At 44.8% G+C, this 17659-nt stretch overlaps 1 protein-coding gene across 7 annotated transcripts in view; it reads left to right on the forward strand.

The window, feature by feature from the left end:
- The window catches only part of pitpnm2 (phosphatidylinositol transfer protein, membrane-associated 2), a 139113-nt gene that overhangs the window by 16595 nt on the left and 104859 nt on the right, over positions 1-17659 (forward strand). For 5 of the 7 annotated variants that reach the window (XM_078421691.1, XM_078421683.1, XM_078421688.1 and 2 more), the window contains exon 2: positions 5184-5288. The gene's annotated coding sequence lies outside the window, so the exon portion shown is untranslated. Of the gene's footprint in view, positions 1-2417; positions 2533-5183; positions 5289-15537; positions 15558-17659 lie in introns of those variants that run through there. The other 2 variants (XM_078421684.1, XM_078421686.1) reach the window with 2 other exon arrangements.

The raw sequence follows: 17659 nt of genomic DNA on the forward strand, positions 1-17659 counted from the left end.
CAGAACATCCTTTCATCCGCTTGCATTTGACCTTCCAAAATGCATCACTTTGCAAGTTAGATTGAACGTCATCTGCCATCAGTAAGATGCTGCAGATGTTCTACCAATCAGTGGTGCCCAGTGCCATCTTCTTTGCTGCTGTGTGCAGGGGCAGCAGGGCGAAGGCCGTGGACGTCAATAGGATCAACAAACTCATCAGGAAGACTGGCTCCGTCCTGGGGGCAGAGTTGGATTCATGGGAGGTGGTCTTGGAGGGGAGGATGCTCCTCAAACTGCGGAGCATCCTGGACAATGCAGCTCACCCCTTCCGTGACACACTGGTCAACCTGAGGAGCACCTTCAGCAACAGACTGGTTCCACCAAGATGCAGCACAGAACGCCACAGGATATCCGTCTTCCCTGTGGCTATCAAACTGTACAACCCCTCCCCCTTCTGTCGTGGGGTAGACTGAGACTGACAATGTTTATATCGCATGCAACTTACCATTGAGTTCACCAGCATTTTTATCCAAATCACTAATATCTATATATATTACTAAAACTCTCATCTTGTTTGTGAGTTTATGGATATATTTGTTCTCGAAAGACAGCCAAAATGGTACATGATAGCGCAACAATTTAGGCCCACCTTGCTCACCATTCCCCGTGGTCTCAATAAATCAAGTTTTGTTACTCTTTAAAAACAATTAACTTAATAAACTTTAATAAATGCGCTTCCCCCCCCCCCCCCCCCGCCAAGAGGACCAGCGGGAGGACCGGCGCCCGTCCCGGCGTGCCCCCTGCCTGTCCTTCCTCCTGTGGTGCAGCGCAGCGGCAGAGGGTCAAACAACATGGCCTTCGCCCCGAGCTGCAGGAGAGGTTTTGGGTCCACGGCTCGCTCTGCCTGCAGCGCTGGCTGCACGGGGCCGAGGTGAGTGCCTCCCTTCCCTGTCCCCCCTCGTCTGCCCACGGCCCCGGGCCACACTCCCCAGCTGGCAGCGGGTCCACAGATCGGCAGTTGGGGGTGGTTCACGGCCCGCAGGAGAGGTTTGCACCCAACGGGGGTTGCCGCGCCCGCAGGAGAGGTTTAAAAATCACTTTTTAAACTTCAATACTTACGTAAGATGGCTGATGATCACTTTTTCAAGTTTAATACTTACGTAAGATGGCCACCGCATCCGTGCGTGCGCACTTGGGGGAGGGCTACCACTTGGAGGGAGGCGGAGCCGCACGAGTGATGGGAGTGGTGGCCAATGGGGGGGGAGGGGGTGAGGAGAACTCACTGCTGCTGGCCGCAGGAGACGTTTGCACGGAGGGTTGCCGGGCCCGCAGGAGAGATTTGGGCCCAACGGGTCCACGCCCGTCTAGTATATTACATATAGCGAAGTTTCCAGCACTGATTACTAAGGAACACCACCGGTTACAGACCTTCAGTCAGAAAAACTCCCCTGTACCACTACCATCTGTCTTCTACGACCAAATTATGTATCCAACTCATGTGGATCTTGTGACTTATTCTGCCATGAGGGATCTTGTTACAGTCTTTACTAAAGTGCATAGAGACAACATCCACTGCCCCACCTCATCAATCATCGAGTGCTGGGTATGATGGTGGATAGACAATCTTGGAGTGATACCTACTTTAGGTATCGACATTTTTGACTCTGCTTCCTCTGCAACATATTGATCATAGTATCCTGTACACGATGCAAAGGCTGCGGAGGATATTTTATGATAATTGCTGAAATGGGATACCAGGATCCCATAGCTTCTAAACTTACATTACATTGATCTTTATTCTTCAGCTGAGAGGTGTTTTCATGTCTTGACCCTCACATTACTTATGCTTTGCAATATTGTTATTTGCCTATAGTTCAAGATTTGTTATTGGTGAGTTGTATGATTAATTTCAGTTAAGTCCACTGAGGAATATGGATGGTGAAGTCTCTGCTTTTGAATCGAGGATGAGTGAACTGAAGTGAATATTTGTTTTGGCCTTTGCATTTCATGTTCCGAAAATTAGTTGGCCTGAGAAATTGAATTTTCACTGGGCAACACATTAGAACAAATAATATTATTGAAAATAAATTACTTTAAATGTTTGAAATGTGTTCGTTTAAGCAACAAAATATAAACTGTCCAAGGAACAAAAAACATGACAGTTTTTATTTTGTTTTGTGAGGCATTTTGGCAGCATAATGCATCAGGAATATTAAATTCTTCAACACAGCATTATACTGTTACTGAAACAAAATGGCTGTCTGCAGTGTGAGCACCTTTGAAATCTGATCAAGTGGTGAGTTGTTGGTGTTCGATTGTGAGCTGACTGAGACTCCAGAAAATCAGGCACAAAGCATCTCTGCTTTCACTGGAATGGTCAAGGAAGGTCGCCTGCAATTGCATTTGAAGCAGAATAATTCTTCAACTGCAGAGGACAGGATTTCTTCACCATTAGATCTAGATCTAAAAAAGTGTTTTTAATGTGAGGTTTATTTTTTTCATCTGAAACGTTCCATCATGTGAAATTGTCCTAGTTTCTGTCCCTTGAAGGAGGTGAGTCATGCCATTTTTGTTGTTTTCTTTTCAATGTTTAGTTCAAACTAATCACTACATATAATTTGCAATTGAGTGGCTTTGGTGTCTGAAGTTTTGATGAGATTGAATCACCTTTCCCAGTGATAACTAATGGCCAGAAATTTGATAACTCGGTTTTTGCATGTTTGTAGATGTAAATCAGTTTTGCAAGAATTTTTGTGTAATGAATTTATGTGGAAGCATGAATCTTAAAATAGAAATTCCAATTGTTTTTTCAATGACATAATGCATACTGTAGCATATAATTTTACTTTGTTTCTTTTAGGGAGTGTTGGGAAAATCTAAAGATAATTAGATGGAACATTGAAAGTGAAGTATATTGCAATAATGCTGTGGCTTGCAGCAGTGAGCATGTGCTATGGCACAGAGGCAAAACCGTGCATGTGTACTGACTTTCCTGTCAGCTGAACTGGTGGCATGAAAACATTACTGACTTCCACAGATTAATAAAGGGTGGCATGCCTTACATTGGACCAGATGTGAAAAGCTCATCATTGCTGTGCAGAAATCAGTATGGCATCTTTGTTTTTGTGAAAACTACCAATAGAATAATTGTTCTATGATCAGTAATAATGGAATATTACCAACAGTTGTTTTCAAGACAGATGGCCTTGTTGTGCCAAGCTGAAAGTAAAGGGTAGATATGATAATGGCACTGTCAGTCGAGTGGTGTTTCTGAATTGTGATTCAGATGTAGACTGAGACCCATATTCGCAATAGCCAGATAAAATGGTCACTGTTTTGAACATCCAAAAGGTGACCTGTGTGGAATACTCACTTGAAATTATTTCCTTTCCTGCATGATTTGCCAGATCCTTGTGATGCTTCTTTGCTGTGAATGAACCTATTCCCCACCGCACCTGTTTCCCTCACCCCTTGCATTCTTCCTACACGTGGTTTCCCGATCTCCCCTAGTTATATTCCCGGCTACCTTCCTGCATTTGGTATCTATCTTTGGTATAAACCAGCATCTGAAGTTCCTTTTTATAAAGAAGGCATACAGCATATTTGCCTTCATCAGTCAGAACATTGAGTATAAAAGTCAAAAAGTTTTGCTGCAGCTGCCTCAATGATGGTAAGGCCGTATCTGGAGTATTGTGTGTGTGTCCAATTGCTGTATTGCAGGAAGGACATGGCGGCTTTGGAGAATGCGTAGAAGAGGTTCAAAAGGATGTTGTGTGGATTAGCTATAAGGAGAGTTTAGACAAACTTGGATTGTTTTCTCTGGAACATGGGAGCTTGTAGGGAGACCACATAAAGGTATATAAAATTATGACGGGCATAGATAGAGTAGACAGTCAGAGTCGATTACCCAAGGTGAAAATGTCAAATACTATGGGTTTACTTTACTTTATATTTTATTGTCACTGTGACAAGTTACAGTGAAATTCTTTGCTTGCATACCGTGCCAAGGTATGCAAATAGTCACCCATAAAGGGCGCTTACAAAGTTCAACTTCCCCCAACCCCCCTCCCACGCCACTTCCCCCTTGTTCTTATTTCCCCCACGGCCGTCCCCACACGCTGGGTCCACCATAGTTCTTCACGGCCATCCCCCCATGCCGGGTCCTCATTGTTCCATCCTCCCCCCCCCCTCATGGCAGTTCCCCCACGCCAGGTCCCCGTTGTTCTATCCTTCCCCCCCCCCTCATGGTAGTCCCCCCATGCCGGGTCCTCATTGTTCTACCCCCCCCCCCTCACAGAGGTCCCCCCACGCCGGGTCCCCGTTGTTCTATCCTTCCCCCCCCCCCTCATGGCAGTCCCCTCACGCCGGGTCCCCTTTGTTCTATCCTCCCCCCCCCCCCCCCCCTCATGGCGGTCCCCCCACGCCGGGTCCCCGTTGCTCTTCCCCCCTCTCGGCAATCCCCCCATGCTGGGTCCCCGTTGTCTATCCTCCCCCCCCACCCTCAAAGAAGTCCCCCACACCGGGTTCCCATTGTTCTACCCCCCCCCCCCCCAGGCGGTGCCCCCACGCCAGGTCCCCGTTGCTCTTCCCCCCCCCCCCCCCCGGTGGTCCCCCCACGCCGGGTCCGTTATTCCTTGGTGAGGGGATAAAGATTTACAAGGCAAGTCTGTCTCACAGAGAATGGTGGAACCCTGCAACACTACGGGAGAAGGTGGTGGTACCAGTATGATAGCAAGAGGTATTCAGACTGAATAGAGGAATGTTGACTGTCCTGTTCTAGATTTCACATTCTATGAATGATGGACAATATACATTCAATAGCACAATTCTAAAGTGCGAATGGCAACAGAGTGAGAGATCTAGTGTAAATTAATTGTCGTTATTTGCAGTGGGTTTAGGTGTCTAGGTGCTATTGTGAAGTTTTCATCACTGCAAACTTGGTCTCCACTGCCTTGCAAAAATCCCCCAGTAACTGATGAGAACATAAAAAGAGGAAGAGGTGGGACGTTTAGCTTGAAGTCAAAGGCTATGCAGTCTGAATGTATCCTGATGGCATCTAGAAGAGATGTCGATCGGGTCACTAACCCTCCCAAGTACAGCCAGAGGGAATAAAATCATGGGGGGAAATCGGCATTGTATGTATTGTCTAAAGGTTTGCACAGTCAGAGCAAAAGCAATAATTGTGTTTGTTTTTATGCCCTCAGCCACTGACTATACACAAGGGAGCTGTTGTGACATTGACAAGTTAGTGATGCCGCCTTAACTTCCTCCTGTGTCTCGAAACAAAATGAAAGTTGTTTCCAACTAGGGTAAGTAGTTGTACTCTAAAGACTACAGCTTTCATGTCAACTTCATTTTAAAAAATGTGCTAAAGGAAGCAGAAGGAGCTCATAGTTTAGGACTACAAAGATTAATATCTCCGAGCTTCTGTTCTATTCAGTAATGTCATCTTAATTTGGCGGTTCACTCATTCTGTTCACAAAGCTGTATCAGTAAATCCAGTTGTCCGTAGAATAAGCAACAGAATACGCACACGGGCTTGAACAAAGTGTGGTGTTGTAGCAGATTTAATAATTTGCTGTTATGGACAAAATCTATCTTGATTTTAGACATTTCTCACATTAGCCTCGTGTTAAATGGGCTACCTGTTCAATGATCCTGCATAAATAATATTAGATATAATTAAAGTTCACATTGTGTTGATGGGGGAGAGTGAGAGTGTGTCTGGGGGAGAGAGAATGGGGAGGGTCTGAGAATGGGGACTGGGGAGGGGGACAACAGGGGTCGTGCGGAGGGGGCTTGGTGGTGGGGGAAAGAGGGGTACTGGGAAAAGGGGAGGTTGTGGCGAAAGGGGGGGGTGTGGAGAGAGTAAGAGTGGGGCTGGGGGAGGAGAGAATGGGGGTGTGGGAATGGGCTAGTAGCTTTTAAAAACTTAAAAGCTTTTGATTGAGTGGAAGCAGAAAGAAGGTTTTTACTTACAATACAATACAATACAATACAATATATCTTTATTGTCATTGTACAGGAGTACAACGAGATTGGGAATGGGCGTCCCATACGATGCAATAAATCATTAGCTAGTCAGTATTAATTTAAATAACCCAATGAAACAAATTAGAACAGTTTTGAAACAGAATAAAGTGCAAGTAGATCTGTGCCGGTTCACTGTGTGATGTGACCATCCAGCTCAGCAGGACCGGTTCATAGCAGCTATGGACCTGGGGATGAAGCTGTTCCTGAGTCTGGAGGTGCGGGCATAGAAGGCCTTGTATCGTCTGCCCATTGGTAGAAGTTCGAACAGACTGTTGCAAGGGTGTGAGGAGTCTTTGTGGATGCTGGTGGCTTCTCTGAGGCATTGTGTGTTGTAGATGCCCTCCAAGGCTGGTAGCTGTGTTCCGATAGTCCTCTGAACTCTATGGACTACCCGCTGAAGAGCATTCCTCTCTGCCTCCGTGCAGCTGAGATACCACACAGGGATGCCATGCGTTAGGATGCTCTCTATGGTGCAGCGGTAGAATGTCGTCAGCAGCTGTTGGGGTAGACCAGACTTTTTCAGTGTTCTTAGGTAGAACAGTCTTTGCTGCGCCTTCTTGACCAGCGCAGTAATGTTAGTGGACCATGTTAGGTCCTCCAAAATGTGAGTGCCCAGAAACTTGAAGCTGGACACTCTCTCCACACTGACTCCATCGATAAGGATCGGAGCGTATTCCCCGTTGTGTGACCTACGGAAGTTGATGATCAGCTCCTTGGTCTTGGTGGTATTTAGGGACAGGTTGTTATCAGAGCACCCGTCCGCCAGGTTCTGCACCTCCATTCTGTAGTTTGTTTCATCACCGTTGGTGATCAACCCGATCACCGTTGTGGTGCCTGCAAACTTGACAATGGTGTTGGTGTCGAATGCAGGAACACATTCGTGTGTGAATAGGGAGTAGAGCATGGGGCTCAGAACACAGCCCTGTGGTGTGCCGGTATTCAGGGTGATAGTGGAGGACAGGTGCGGGCCCATTCTCACTGCTTGCGGTCGCTCCAGCAAGTTAGGTGTCAAGTTAGGAACAGGGGGCATACAACGAGATCTGGGTGTCCTAGTGCATCAGTCATTGAAAGGAAGCATGCAGGTACAGCAGGCAGTGAAGAAAGCCAATGGAATGTTGGCCTTCATAACAAGAGGAGTTGAGTATAGGAGCAAAGAGGTCCTTCTGCAGTTGTACAGGGCCCTAGTGAGACCGCACCTGGAGTACTGTGTGCAGTTTTGGTCTCCAAATTTGAGGAAGGATATTCTTGCTATTGAGGACGTGCAGCTTAGGTTTACTAGGTTAATTCCCGGAATGGCGGGACTATCATATGTTGAAAGACTGGAGCGACTAGGCTTGTATACACTGGAATTTAGAAGGATGAGAGGAGATCTTATCGAAACGTATAAGATTATTAAGGGGTTGGACACGTTAGAGGCAGGAAACATGTTCCCAATGTTGGGGGAGTCCAGAACAAGGGGCCACAGTTTAAGAATAAGGGGTAGGCCATTTAGAACTGAGATGAGGAAAAACTTTTTCAGTCAGAGAGTTGTGAATCTGTGGAATTCTCTGCCTCAGAAGGCAGTGGAGGCCAATTCTCTGAATGCATTCAAGAGAGAGCTGGATAGGGCTCTTAAGGATAGCGGAGTCAGGGGGTATGGGGAGAAGGCAGGAATGGGGTACTGATTGAGAATGATCAGCCATGATCACATTGAATGGCAGTGCTGGCTCGAAGGGCCGAATGGCCTCCTCCTGCACCTATTGTCTATTATCTATTGTCTATAAGTCCAGGATCCAGTCACATAACGACGAGCTGAGGCCTAGCTGGTGGAGTTTGGTGATGAGCTTGGTGGGGATGACCGTGTTGAAGGCAGAGCTATAGTCAATGAAAGCATCCTCACGTACGTGCCCTGTCTCTCCAGGTGAGTCAGGACAGTGTGAAGAGCCAGAGAGATGGCGTCCTCTGTGGATCTGTTTGCCCTGTATGCAAATTGATGTGGGTCCAGTGAGGCAGGGATGCTGGATTTGATGTGTGAGAGGACCAGCCTTTCAAAGCATTTCATGACTATCGGAGTTAGGGCAACCGGACGGTAGTCGTTCAGTTTGGTGATCTTTGCTTTTTTGGTATGGTAGCCAACTTCAGGCACTTGGGGACCATAGCCAGAGATAATGACAGGTTAAAGATCCTGGTGAATACCTCAGCCAGCTGTTCAGCACAGTCCCTAAGTACCCTTCCTTGAACTCCATCCGGGCCTGCAGCCTTGCGTGGGTTGACCCTTTGTAGATTGTAAGAAGCCATCATTGTAATCTAATGTTCATCAATACAATAGGGAATTTGGAAGATACATCTTTACCTGAAGAGTGATGAGAATGTCACTTGCTCCCACAGAGAGCGGTTCAGGCAATTTAAGGGAAGATTAGGCAAGCACACGAAGAAGAGAATAGAGAGGTTGCAAAAGGTGTATACTTGAAGACTGTATAAATGAATGAAATGAGCAGAATGCACCTGAAATACAGAGCAAAATAATCAGCATCTGTTAACCATTCCTCCTGTTGTGTCTGAAACTATTGAATGTGTTTTCCTGCTGGTATTTTTGTTTTCCTCCACATTTGTGACAATCCACCTCCGTCACACCAAGCCACCTACTCTTAGCTGCACTGCCTTCACCAGCGCTGTCACGACTCCCTTTGTTGCTTTTGCTTGCTTCTTTCAGCCACACGCTGTTAGTTTGCTCTGTGTTCCACCCCCACACCTGTTCACCCCGATATTTTATCTCCTATCTATTATTATATGTCCATTCTCTGACCTGGCTTTGTGGATTGATACCCCAAGAGCTACAGTTTCCCTCCACTGCCTGTTGCGGGGAACATCGTGCCCTCTACTGAGACCCTTATACCATTCTGCACCAGCCAGACCACAGAACAAGTCTGGGAAGTACTGGGATATAATACTCAACCCCGTTCTCCTAAGTGCACAATGTTGATCAAATTGTAGATGAGGTTCACTTTGAGATGCTGATTAAGACAAACTGTGTTATGGAAATAAGTAACTCGTGGCCATCTTAAATTATATGCAGCAGTCAGGTTTTTTTGCTGTTCTTCTTGTCTAACGTGTCTCAGGAGAAAACATTAAAAAAATTACTTCACTGATCATAGAGACTGAGAGTAGCAGTATTTCCAGAGTGAGAACATTTTAAATTCAATTATTTAGCTGTCCTTTTCAAAACTGCAAAGGAAATGCATTTAAACGTTTTATACCGATCTTATCTACATGCTGAACTTGTGGTCTGATTGTGTGTCTGTCTGCATTATATCAACTAGTAACTGCTTAAATTGACGATGAGAGGATGATGTTTGTTGCTGCTTAAATGAAGCTTGGCTTTATAGAACACAGACTTTAATAGTGAATTAAGCTGTACAATTGAGAGAGACCCCCTGAGATTTACAAACTGTTGTAAAGAGATGATTTAAAAAAATATTTTGGAGTTCTAGAGAAAGAAGATGCATCATTTTTTCCAAAAAAATGTTTTTAAAGCAACCTTTCAACAGAATTATGTGGAGAATGTTCTACATCAGCTAATATGTTCAAGTAATTCTTAAACGATTCTGGATGTTATTTGTGGATTGTATATGATTACGCAAAATGTATGTGTTTTGAAAGGTTGGGCATAATGGAGCTTGGAGAGGGATCATGTATGTTCTGTATGGGAGTGACAGACCAGTACTCATTGTAGCTATAATTATTCATGTCTTAAAAGTATCTTCTTGTAATAAATAATGCACTTAACATTTCTTTAAAGTCCAGAAAATATAGACCTGGTGTACTTTATCTTTTCTCTTACAACAAACCTGATAACCTTGGAACTGGTCGAGTGGATCTTCGATGAATTTCCTCAATGTTGAGAATATCCTTTCATAGTAAGGGGTTCGTAGGACAAGTGAGGTTTCATTTAGGTCATAAGGTCATAAGTGATAGGAACAGAATTGGGCCTTTTGGCCCATCATGTCTACTCCACCATTCAATCATGGCTGATCCATCTCTCCCTCCTAACCCCATTCTTCTACCTTCTCCCCATAACCCTTGACACCCGTCTTGGCACATCTAGGCTTGCACATTGCAGCACGGTATCTTTCATCCTGTATCCACATTTTATTGCAGTGAAGACCAAGATATAATTTGCCTTCTTTGTCACTTGAACTTGAAGATTACTGAGTCCACCATTTTTGTTTTAAGTCTTTCTGTTTTGAACATCAAAGTGGATAAGTTCACATTTTTCCACACGATGCAACTCTCACGTTCTGGTCCACTCACAGCTTGGCCTTGTCCTCTTGAAGCTTCTTTACATCCTCTTCCCTGAGCACAAGCCCATTTGGCTTTGTATCATCAGCACACCTGGAAATGTAACCTCTCCGATGTTCCCGATGTTGGGGGAGTCCAGATCCAGGCGTAACAGTTTAAGAATAAGGGGTAGGCCATTTTGGACTGAGATAAGAAAAAACCTTTTCACCCGGAGAGTTGTGAATCTGTGGAATTCTCTGTCACAGAAGGCAGTGGAGGCCAATTCACTGGATGTTTTCAAGGGAGAGTTAGATGTGGCTCTTTGGGCTAACGGAATCAAGGGTTGTGGGGAGAAAGCAGCAACAGTACTGATTCTGGATGATCAGCCATGAACATATTGAATGGTCGTGCCGGTTCAAAGGGCCGAATGGCCTACTTTTGCATGTATTTTCTATGTTTCTATGTCAGGCAGCATCTCTGGAGAACATGGATAGGTGACGTTTCACAGAGTGCTGGAGTACCTCAGTGGGTCAGGGAGCATCTCTGGAGAACATGGATAGGTGACTTTTTGGGTCGTGTCAGTAGAAGAACAATCACTGGAGAGTGATCATCGTGGTCTAAGGTTTAGATTGGTAAAGGAGAATGGCACTAAGCAGTCTAAATAACCTAATTGGAGAATTGCCAACTTTGGTGGAATTAGGGGGAATTAGTGGAACTAAAGATTGGCAGCTTGTCTTGGCTACCCCTCCAACCATGCTGTTGAGGTAGCACTTATCCTGCCTTCCATCCTACCACGATTAATGTTCATTGTATATAGAAGCTTCAGTGTTGATCCAGCACACATTGAATGTCTCCACCAGCAATGCGATATTAAATGAGTATGTCTTTGGACAGATGTCTCCATTATCACCAAGTTGACTTTTTTGAGATAATTCCCACTGCTGAGGTAAAACTATTTTAACTGGTTAGTTGGGTTTATTCCCAAATTGCAAACTTTGTGTGAGGTTTAAATGTTTCTCATGTGAATTTGTGGACTTCCCCCAAGAGCGGTTGTTTCCTCTCATTCGTTAATTGGTTATTCTAAATTGTCCCTAGTGAGGGGCAGGGGATTCAGGGACATGGAAGAGAGGAGGTCTACAAAGAAGTAGCGCAGTAATCTGATGGCAGTATCCTGAGAGGAGGGATAGACTCGATGGAGCCAATAGTTAGGAAATGGGTCAAGTGCAGGCAAATGGGACGAGTGTAGGTAGGCATCTTGATTAGCGTGGACAAATTGGGCCAGAAGGTGTGTTTCTTCAGATATTGGAATAGCTGCCATTCTGATCTTTAGATCAATTGCCTGGACTGTGGAGTATTTCTCTAATGAAGGAGAAGGAGAAGATAAGTGCAATTTCTGTGCATTAGTCAGTAGATGCATGTGGCTAATTGAATTATTAGATTGAGATAAATGAGTAGCTGCCATTCCTGGGACATTTGATCTCTGTGCTAATATATTTGCAAAGAATGTGAACTTTAACCTTTTTGCACACTTGACAAAGGCCTTAGATGGAGAACCAGGGTGTGCGCCTCTTGACTACGGAGTGTGAGATACAGTAAATATTTTGTGTTGTGGTGAAACATTTTCTATGAAACATTTTGACTAAAGCTAAACTGGTTGCTCTCGACTGCAGTTCCATTAGAAAACCTTGTGTTATTGGTGAACTTAGAGGTCTGCCACAGTTAACACAAGTTATCAACAATGAACAATGAACTGTGCTTTGATTGTAGCAAGGGATCAGTGTTTGTTGAAACAAGGAACTGCAGATGCTAGTTTATAAAAAAAGACACAAAGTTCAGGAGTAACTCAGTGGGTCAAGCAGCATCTCAAAAGAACATGAAGCATCCTGACCCAAAACATCTCCTATCCATGTTCTCCAGAGATGCTGCCTGACATGCTGAGTTACTCCTGCACTTTGTATCGTTTATCAGTGTTTATTGTTTCTGTGAACAGCCTTGTTAAACTGAAATATTTCTTGTAGCTGTCAGGGTTAAGAAATGAAACCCACCATGGACTAATCAGGCTGATTAGACAGGAGTTTGGGAGAGTATGAGATCCTCTTGTGAAGTAAGGCAGGATAGGTGGCTGAAGTGTTTGTGGAACAGCACTTTGGAACCAGTGACCACAATTCTTTACGTTTAAAAAATGTTACGGAAAAGGATAGGGTTGGCTTAGAAGTCCTAAATTGGAGTGAGGTAAATTTGAAGGTATTGGACAAGAGCTTTCAAATGTTCATAGGGGGAGGCTAATTGCTAGTAAAGGGACATCGGTAAATGGGAGGTGTTTAGTCAGGAGATGGCATGAGTTCAGGGCCAGCACGTTCCTCTTATAGTGAAGGGCGAGAGTGGGAACCCTGGATAGCAAGTTAATCCAAGCTCTGGTCAAGTAAAAGAGAAGGCATATTAGATTTTTTTTTAGATTTAGATTTAGAGATACAGCGCGGAAACAGGCCCTTCGGCCCACCGAGTCTGCGCCGCCCAGCGATCCCCGCACATTAACACTATCCTACACACACTAGGGACAATTTTTTACATTTATCCAGTCAATTAACCTACATACCTGTACGTCTTTGGAGTGTGGGAGGAAACCGAAGATCTCGGAGAAAACCCACGCAGGACATGGGGAGAACGTACAAACTCCGTACAGACGGCGCCCGTAGTCAGGATCGAACCTGAGTCTCCGGCGCTACATTCGCTGTAAGGCAGCAACTACCGCTGCGCCACCGTGCCGCCCTAAGCGGAGGCAGCGAGGACCAAGCGAACCAATCCTACATCTTTCCATAACTATTTTAAAACAAATACAATTCTGTCCACTGGTCTCAAAGTGCTCCCCCACTGACAGTTGATGAAGGTTTTGCTGCTGTCATGTACTTGGCCGTTCAAAGGTCATCTTACGGAGTGTATTTAACAACATTAGCAAAATCTATGGAGCTAAAGCTGACTGGCCAAGCAGGGACAGAAAACCAAGAAGTAATCGTTAAAATAAAACAGAAGATCGATTATCTGGTCACTCGAACCTGCTCCATCATTCAACAAAATCAACCTGACCTGACCTTGGTCTCAGCTCCACCCCACTATCCTGCACGTTCCCATAACCCTTGACACCCACATACCAAAGTCTGGTCAGTTTTCAAACTGAAGCAGAAGTACACATTGGTGTTCTCCAGGTGGTGGCATTAACAGCTCAAACTCAGGGAGACCAGCAGAGATACAATGTGAGCAAAACTCGTTCAGAAGACAGAGAAGGGGCAATTAAATAGCATGGTGCAATTCTGAGCTGGAAAGAATGCAGAGGATTTGCCAGGACTTGGGGGCTGAGCTAAAGGGAGTGGCTGGGCAGGTTAGGACTTCATTCCTTGGAGCTCAGCAGGCTGAGGGGTGATCTTATTGAGGAGTATAAGATAATGATGGGAATAGATTGGGTGAATGTACAGTCCTTTACCCAGAGTAGGGGAATCAAGAACCAGAGGGAATAAATTTAAGGTGAGAGGGGCAAGATTTAATAGGAATCTGGGGGGTGACTTTTTCACACAGAGGGTTTTGAATGTATGAATGAGCTGCCAGAGGACTTAGTTGAGGCAGGTACTATAACAACATTTAAAAGACATTTGAACATACATGAGTAGGAAAGGGTTAGAGTGATATAGACCAAACTTGTGCAGGTGGTACTAGTGTAGATTGGCATGTTGGTCGGCGTGGGCAAGTTGGGCCGGAGGGCCTGTTTTCGTGCTCTGTGACTCTAGTTTTAAAGCGGGTATTTTAACATTGACAAGGCTGTATTGACAAAAGAAAATTCTGCTTTTGATGGCTTGGGCTTCCTCTGGGTACAGTATTTTGCCCACATGGCCCAAAGATATGTGGATTGGTTGGTTAATTGATTAGTGTGAATTGTATGTATAATGAAGCTAATTGGTAAAATCTGGGGGGAGTTGATGGGAACACAGTGAAAATGAAATGCTATTATAGAATCGTAGAGAGTGGTTTATGCCTTCCCATGCCTTAACGATCCAAGTGCTTGTTTAAATACTGCTTAAATATGGTGAGCATACTGGCGTCCAGCACTTCCTCAGGCTTTGTAAACCAGGTTCCAATTCATCTCTGTGAGGAAAAGCTCCTCTTCAAATAGAAATGTCCTACCTCTAAATTAAAACCCTTCTTTCTTCTCTTGTTTTAGATACCCTTACAGTGGGGAAATGCTTCTTGTTATCCACCTTATCTGTCCTAACTCATCATTTTGTATATCTCTGTGTAGGAAGGAACAGCAGATACTGGTTTAAACCAAAGATAGACACAAAAAGCTGGAGTAACTCAACGGGACAGGCAGCATCTCTGGAGAGAAGCAATGGGTGGCGATCGTTTTGCTGAACACCTTCCCTCAGTCCGCTTGAATCTACCTGATCTCCCGGTTGCTAAATACTTTAATTCTCTTTCCCAGTCCCACACAAACTTTTCTGTCCTAGGTCTCCTCTATTGTCAGAGTGAGGCTGGATTGGAGGAAAATTGGAGGAAAATTGGAGGAACAGCATCTCATATTTTGCTTGGGCAGCTTATGGCCCAGTGGGCTGAATATTGATTTCTCTCACTTCAGTTAGCCCGGCATTCCCTCTACTCTATCCCTCCCCCACCCAAAGCGCATTAGCTTCTCATTTTCACCCAACAAACAGCAAACAATGGCCTGTTTCCTTTATCATCATTACTTTTTTGCATATTTTTCATTCATTGTTCTTTATCTTGCTATATCATCATCTATATCTCTTGTTTCCCTTATCCCTAACTAGTCTGAAGAAGGGTCTCAACATGAAACATCACCCATTCCTTCTCTCCAGAGATGCTGCCTATCTTGCTGAGTTACTCCAGCTTTCTATGTGTATCTATTTGAAATTAAGTAACAAAGTGCATCCAAGTTTAATATAAATGTTTTCTAAGAATTAATGTTATTTACCTCTGTTATAATCCATCTACACTTCACGATGCCTTGGCAAGGCTGCCAGCACAATCAAAGACCTGTCTCACACCGGTCATTCCCTCTTCTTCCCTCTCCCATCAGGCAAGAGGTAAAGAAGTTTGAAAATGCACACCTCCAGATTCGGGGACAGTTTCTTACCAGCTGTAATCAGGCAACTGAACCATCCTCTCATCAGCTTGGATTGGATGACCATAACCAATGATGTACCACAGGGATTGGTGTTGCCAATTGGCATTGAATCTCATGTCCATTAATGATTTGGATATGAATGTTGGTGGTATGATGAGTAAGTTTGCAGATGATGCAAACGTTGGTGGTGTTGTGAATTATGAGGACATAACAGTCAGCAAGTCCTATTGCTTTATAAAGCTTTGGTTCAGTTGCACTTAGAGTGTTGCATGCAGTACTGGTTGTCCCATTGTAGAAAGAATATGGAGGCTTTGGAGTGGGTGCAGAAGAGGTTTACCCAAATGCTGCATGGATCAGAGGGTATTAGCTACAGGCAGGACCGTCTTTACAGCATTATGGGCCCCGGGCAAAGCAGTGTACTGGGGCCCCTACGACAACTAGCCCCCCCCTGTCGTGCCGGCGAAAAGCACTTACCGAAAAGCACTTAGCGATGGACTTAGGGTGCTACATTGTTGTGAAAAGCACTTACAGATCGCTGTGAGAAGCACTTAGGGATGGAAAAGCAAAGCACTTAGGAAGCTAATTGTTGCGAAACAGATCGCTGTGAGAAGCACTTAGGGATGGAAAATGTTGCGAAAAAAACACTTACGGACCGAAAATGTTGCGAAAAAAGCACTTATTGAACCTACATTTTTAAAGTAGTATTTATTTATTGCAAGTCACTTAACATACACAGATCAGCATGGGGCCCCTATGCGCGTGGGGCCCCGGGCAAGTGCCCATCAGGCCCATGCGTTAAGACGGCCCTGGCTACAGGGAGAGGTTGGTCAAACTTGCATTGTTTTCTCTGGAGCATCAGAAGCTGAGGGGAGACCTGATAGAAGTATATAACATTCTGAGAGGCATGGCAGCTAGGGTAGTTAGTCAGAGTCTTTGTCCCCAGGTGGGTATGTCTAAGTCCAGAGGGTATAGGTTTAAGGTGAATGGGACAAAGTTTAAAGGAGATGTGCGGAGCAGGTTTTTTACACAGAGGGTGGTGGGTTCCCGTCATGATTTCATAGACCTCTATAAGATCTCCCCTCAGCCTCCTGTGCTCCAAGGAATAAAGTCTCGGCCTGCCCAATCTTTCCCTACAGCTCAAGATCAAGTCTTGGCTTCATCCCTGTAAACCCTCTGTCCACTCTTTCCAATTATTGGCATCTCCTATAGCAGGGTCCTAAAACTGAACACATTACCTCAAGTGCCGCCTCATCAATGTCACGTACTGCTCTGTAAGATTTTTGCTTCTGAAAGCTATATCGTTTTCTGATTTCTCTTTAGCGTCTATTCTATGGTGCCAAAGCAGCCACAGCCAGACGTAAAAACAGCTTTTTTCCACGAGTGATAGTTCTACTCAATAACTAAAGTCTGTAGTCTCTTTTTTGCTCTGGTTTATTTTCACCCACGTGTTTAGACCGTAATGGTGTATCCTTGTTGTTTTGATGTGTTTATGCTTTATTCTTAATTGTTAAATGTATGTTTGTGTTGTCATTTGTGAGCGGAGCACCAAGGCACATTCCTTGTATATGCATAATTGGCAAATAAACGTATTAATTCATTCAAAATGTCTGAGGCATGTCCTGATGTTTGGGACCCGTGGCTTACATGAGGTGACATAATTTGTGATAAGAACCAAGTGATGTTGGTGTCATTTGTAGAAAGTCAGTCATGTTTTTAATTTGGGAAGGTCAGACATTATCAGAAGTAGAAAATCGTTTGACTCTGTGGCAGTGTACAATCCTGTGGGCCTATTTATTTCACAAGATGCTGGAGTGACTCAGCAGGTCAGGCAGCATCTCAGGAGAGAAGGAATGGGTGAAGTTTCACAGAGTGCTGGAGTAAGTCAGCGGGTCAGGCAGCATCTCAGGAGAGAGGGAATGGGTGACGTTTCAGGTCGAGACCCTTCTTCAAGCCAGTGGGCCTAGCTTAATTAGTTGTCCGCTTTTCTAGGGGTGTGGCCTGTACGTGGAGCAAGACTGCCCAATGCAGCCCCCTTCTGGAGCATGCTGTGCAGACTGCTGCCGCTGCAGCTAAGTGCAGGTAGGGATGCTCAATTGTGGACTATTTGCTGGTTATCAGTAAGCCGATGGCTGCTATGGCCTCCACAGGCAGTGTGTGAGCATTGTCGGAGCAAATCATCGGCAGTATTCACTCCATTATTCTATCTTTTCTTTCACTTTAAATGAAGGACTCAGTGTCCGCCTATGTGAGACGCTTTTA

The sequence above is a fragment of the Rhinoraja longicauda genome, chromosome 25, assembly GCF_053455715.1.
Source record: "Rhinoraja longicauda isolate Sanriku21f chromosome 25, sRhiLon1.1, whole genome shotgun sequence".
In the NCBI taxonomy this organism is placed as follows: Eukaryota; Metazoa; Chordata; class Chondrichthyes; order Rajiformes; family Arhynchobatidae; genus Rhinoraja; species Rhinoraja longicauda.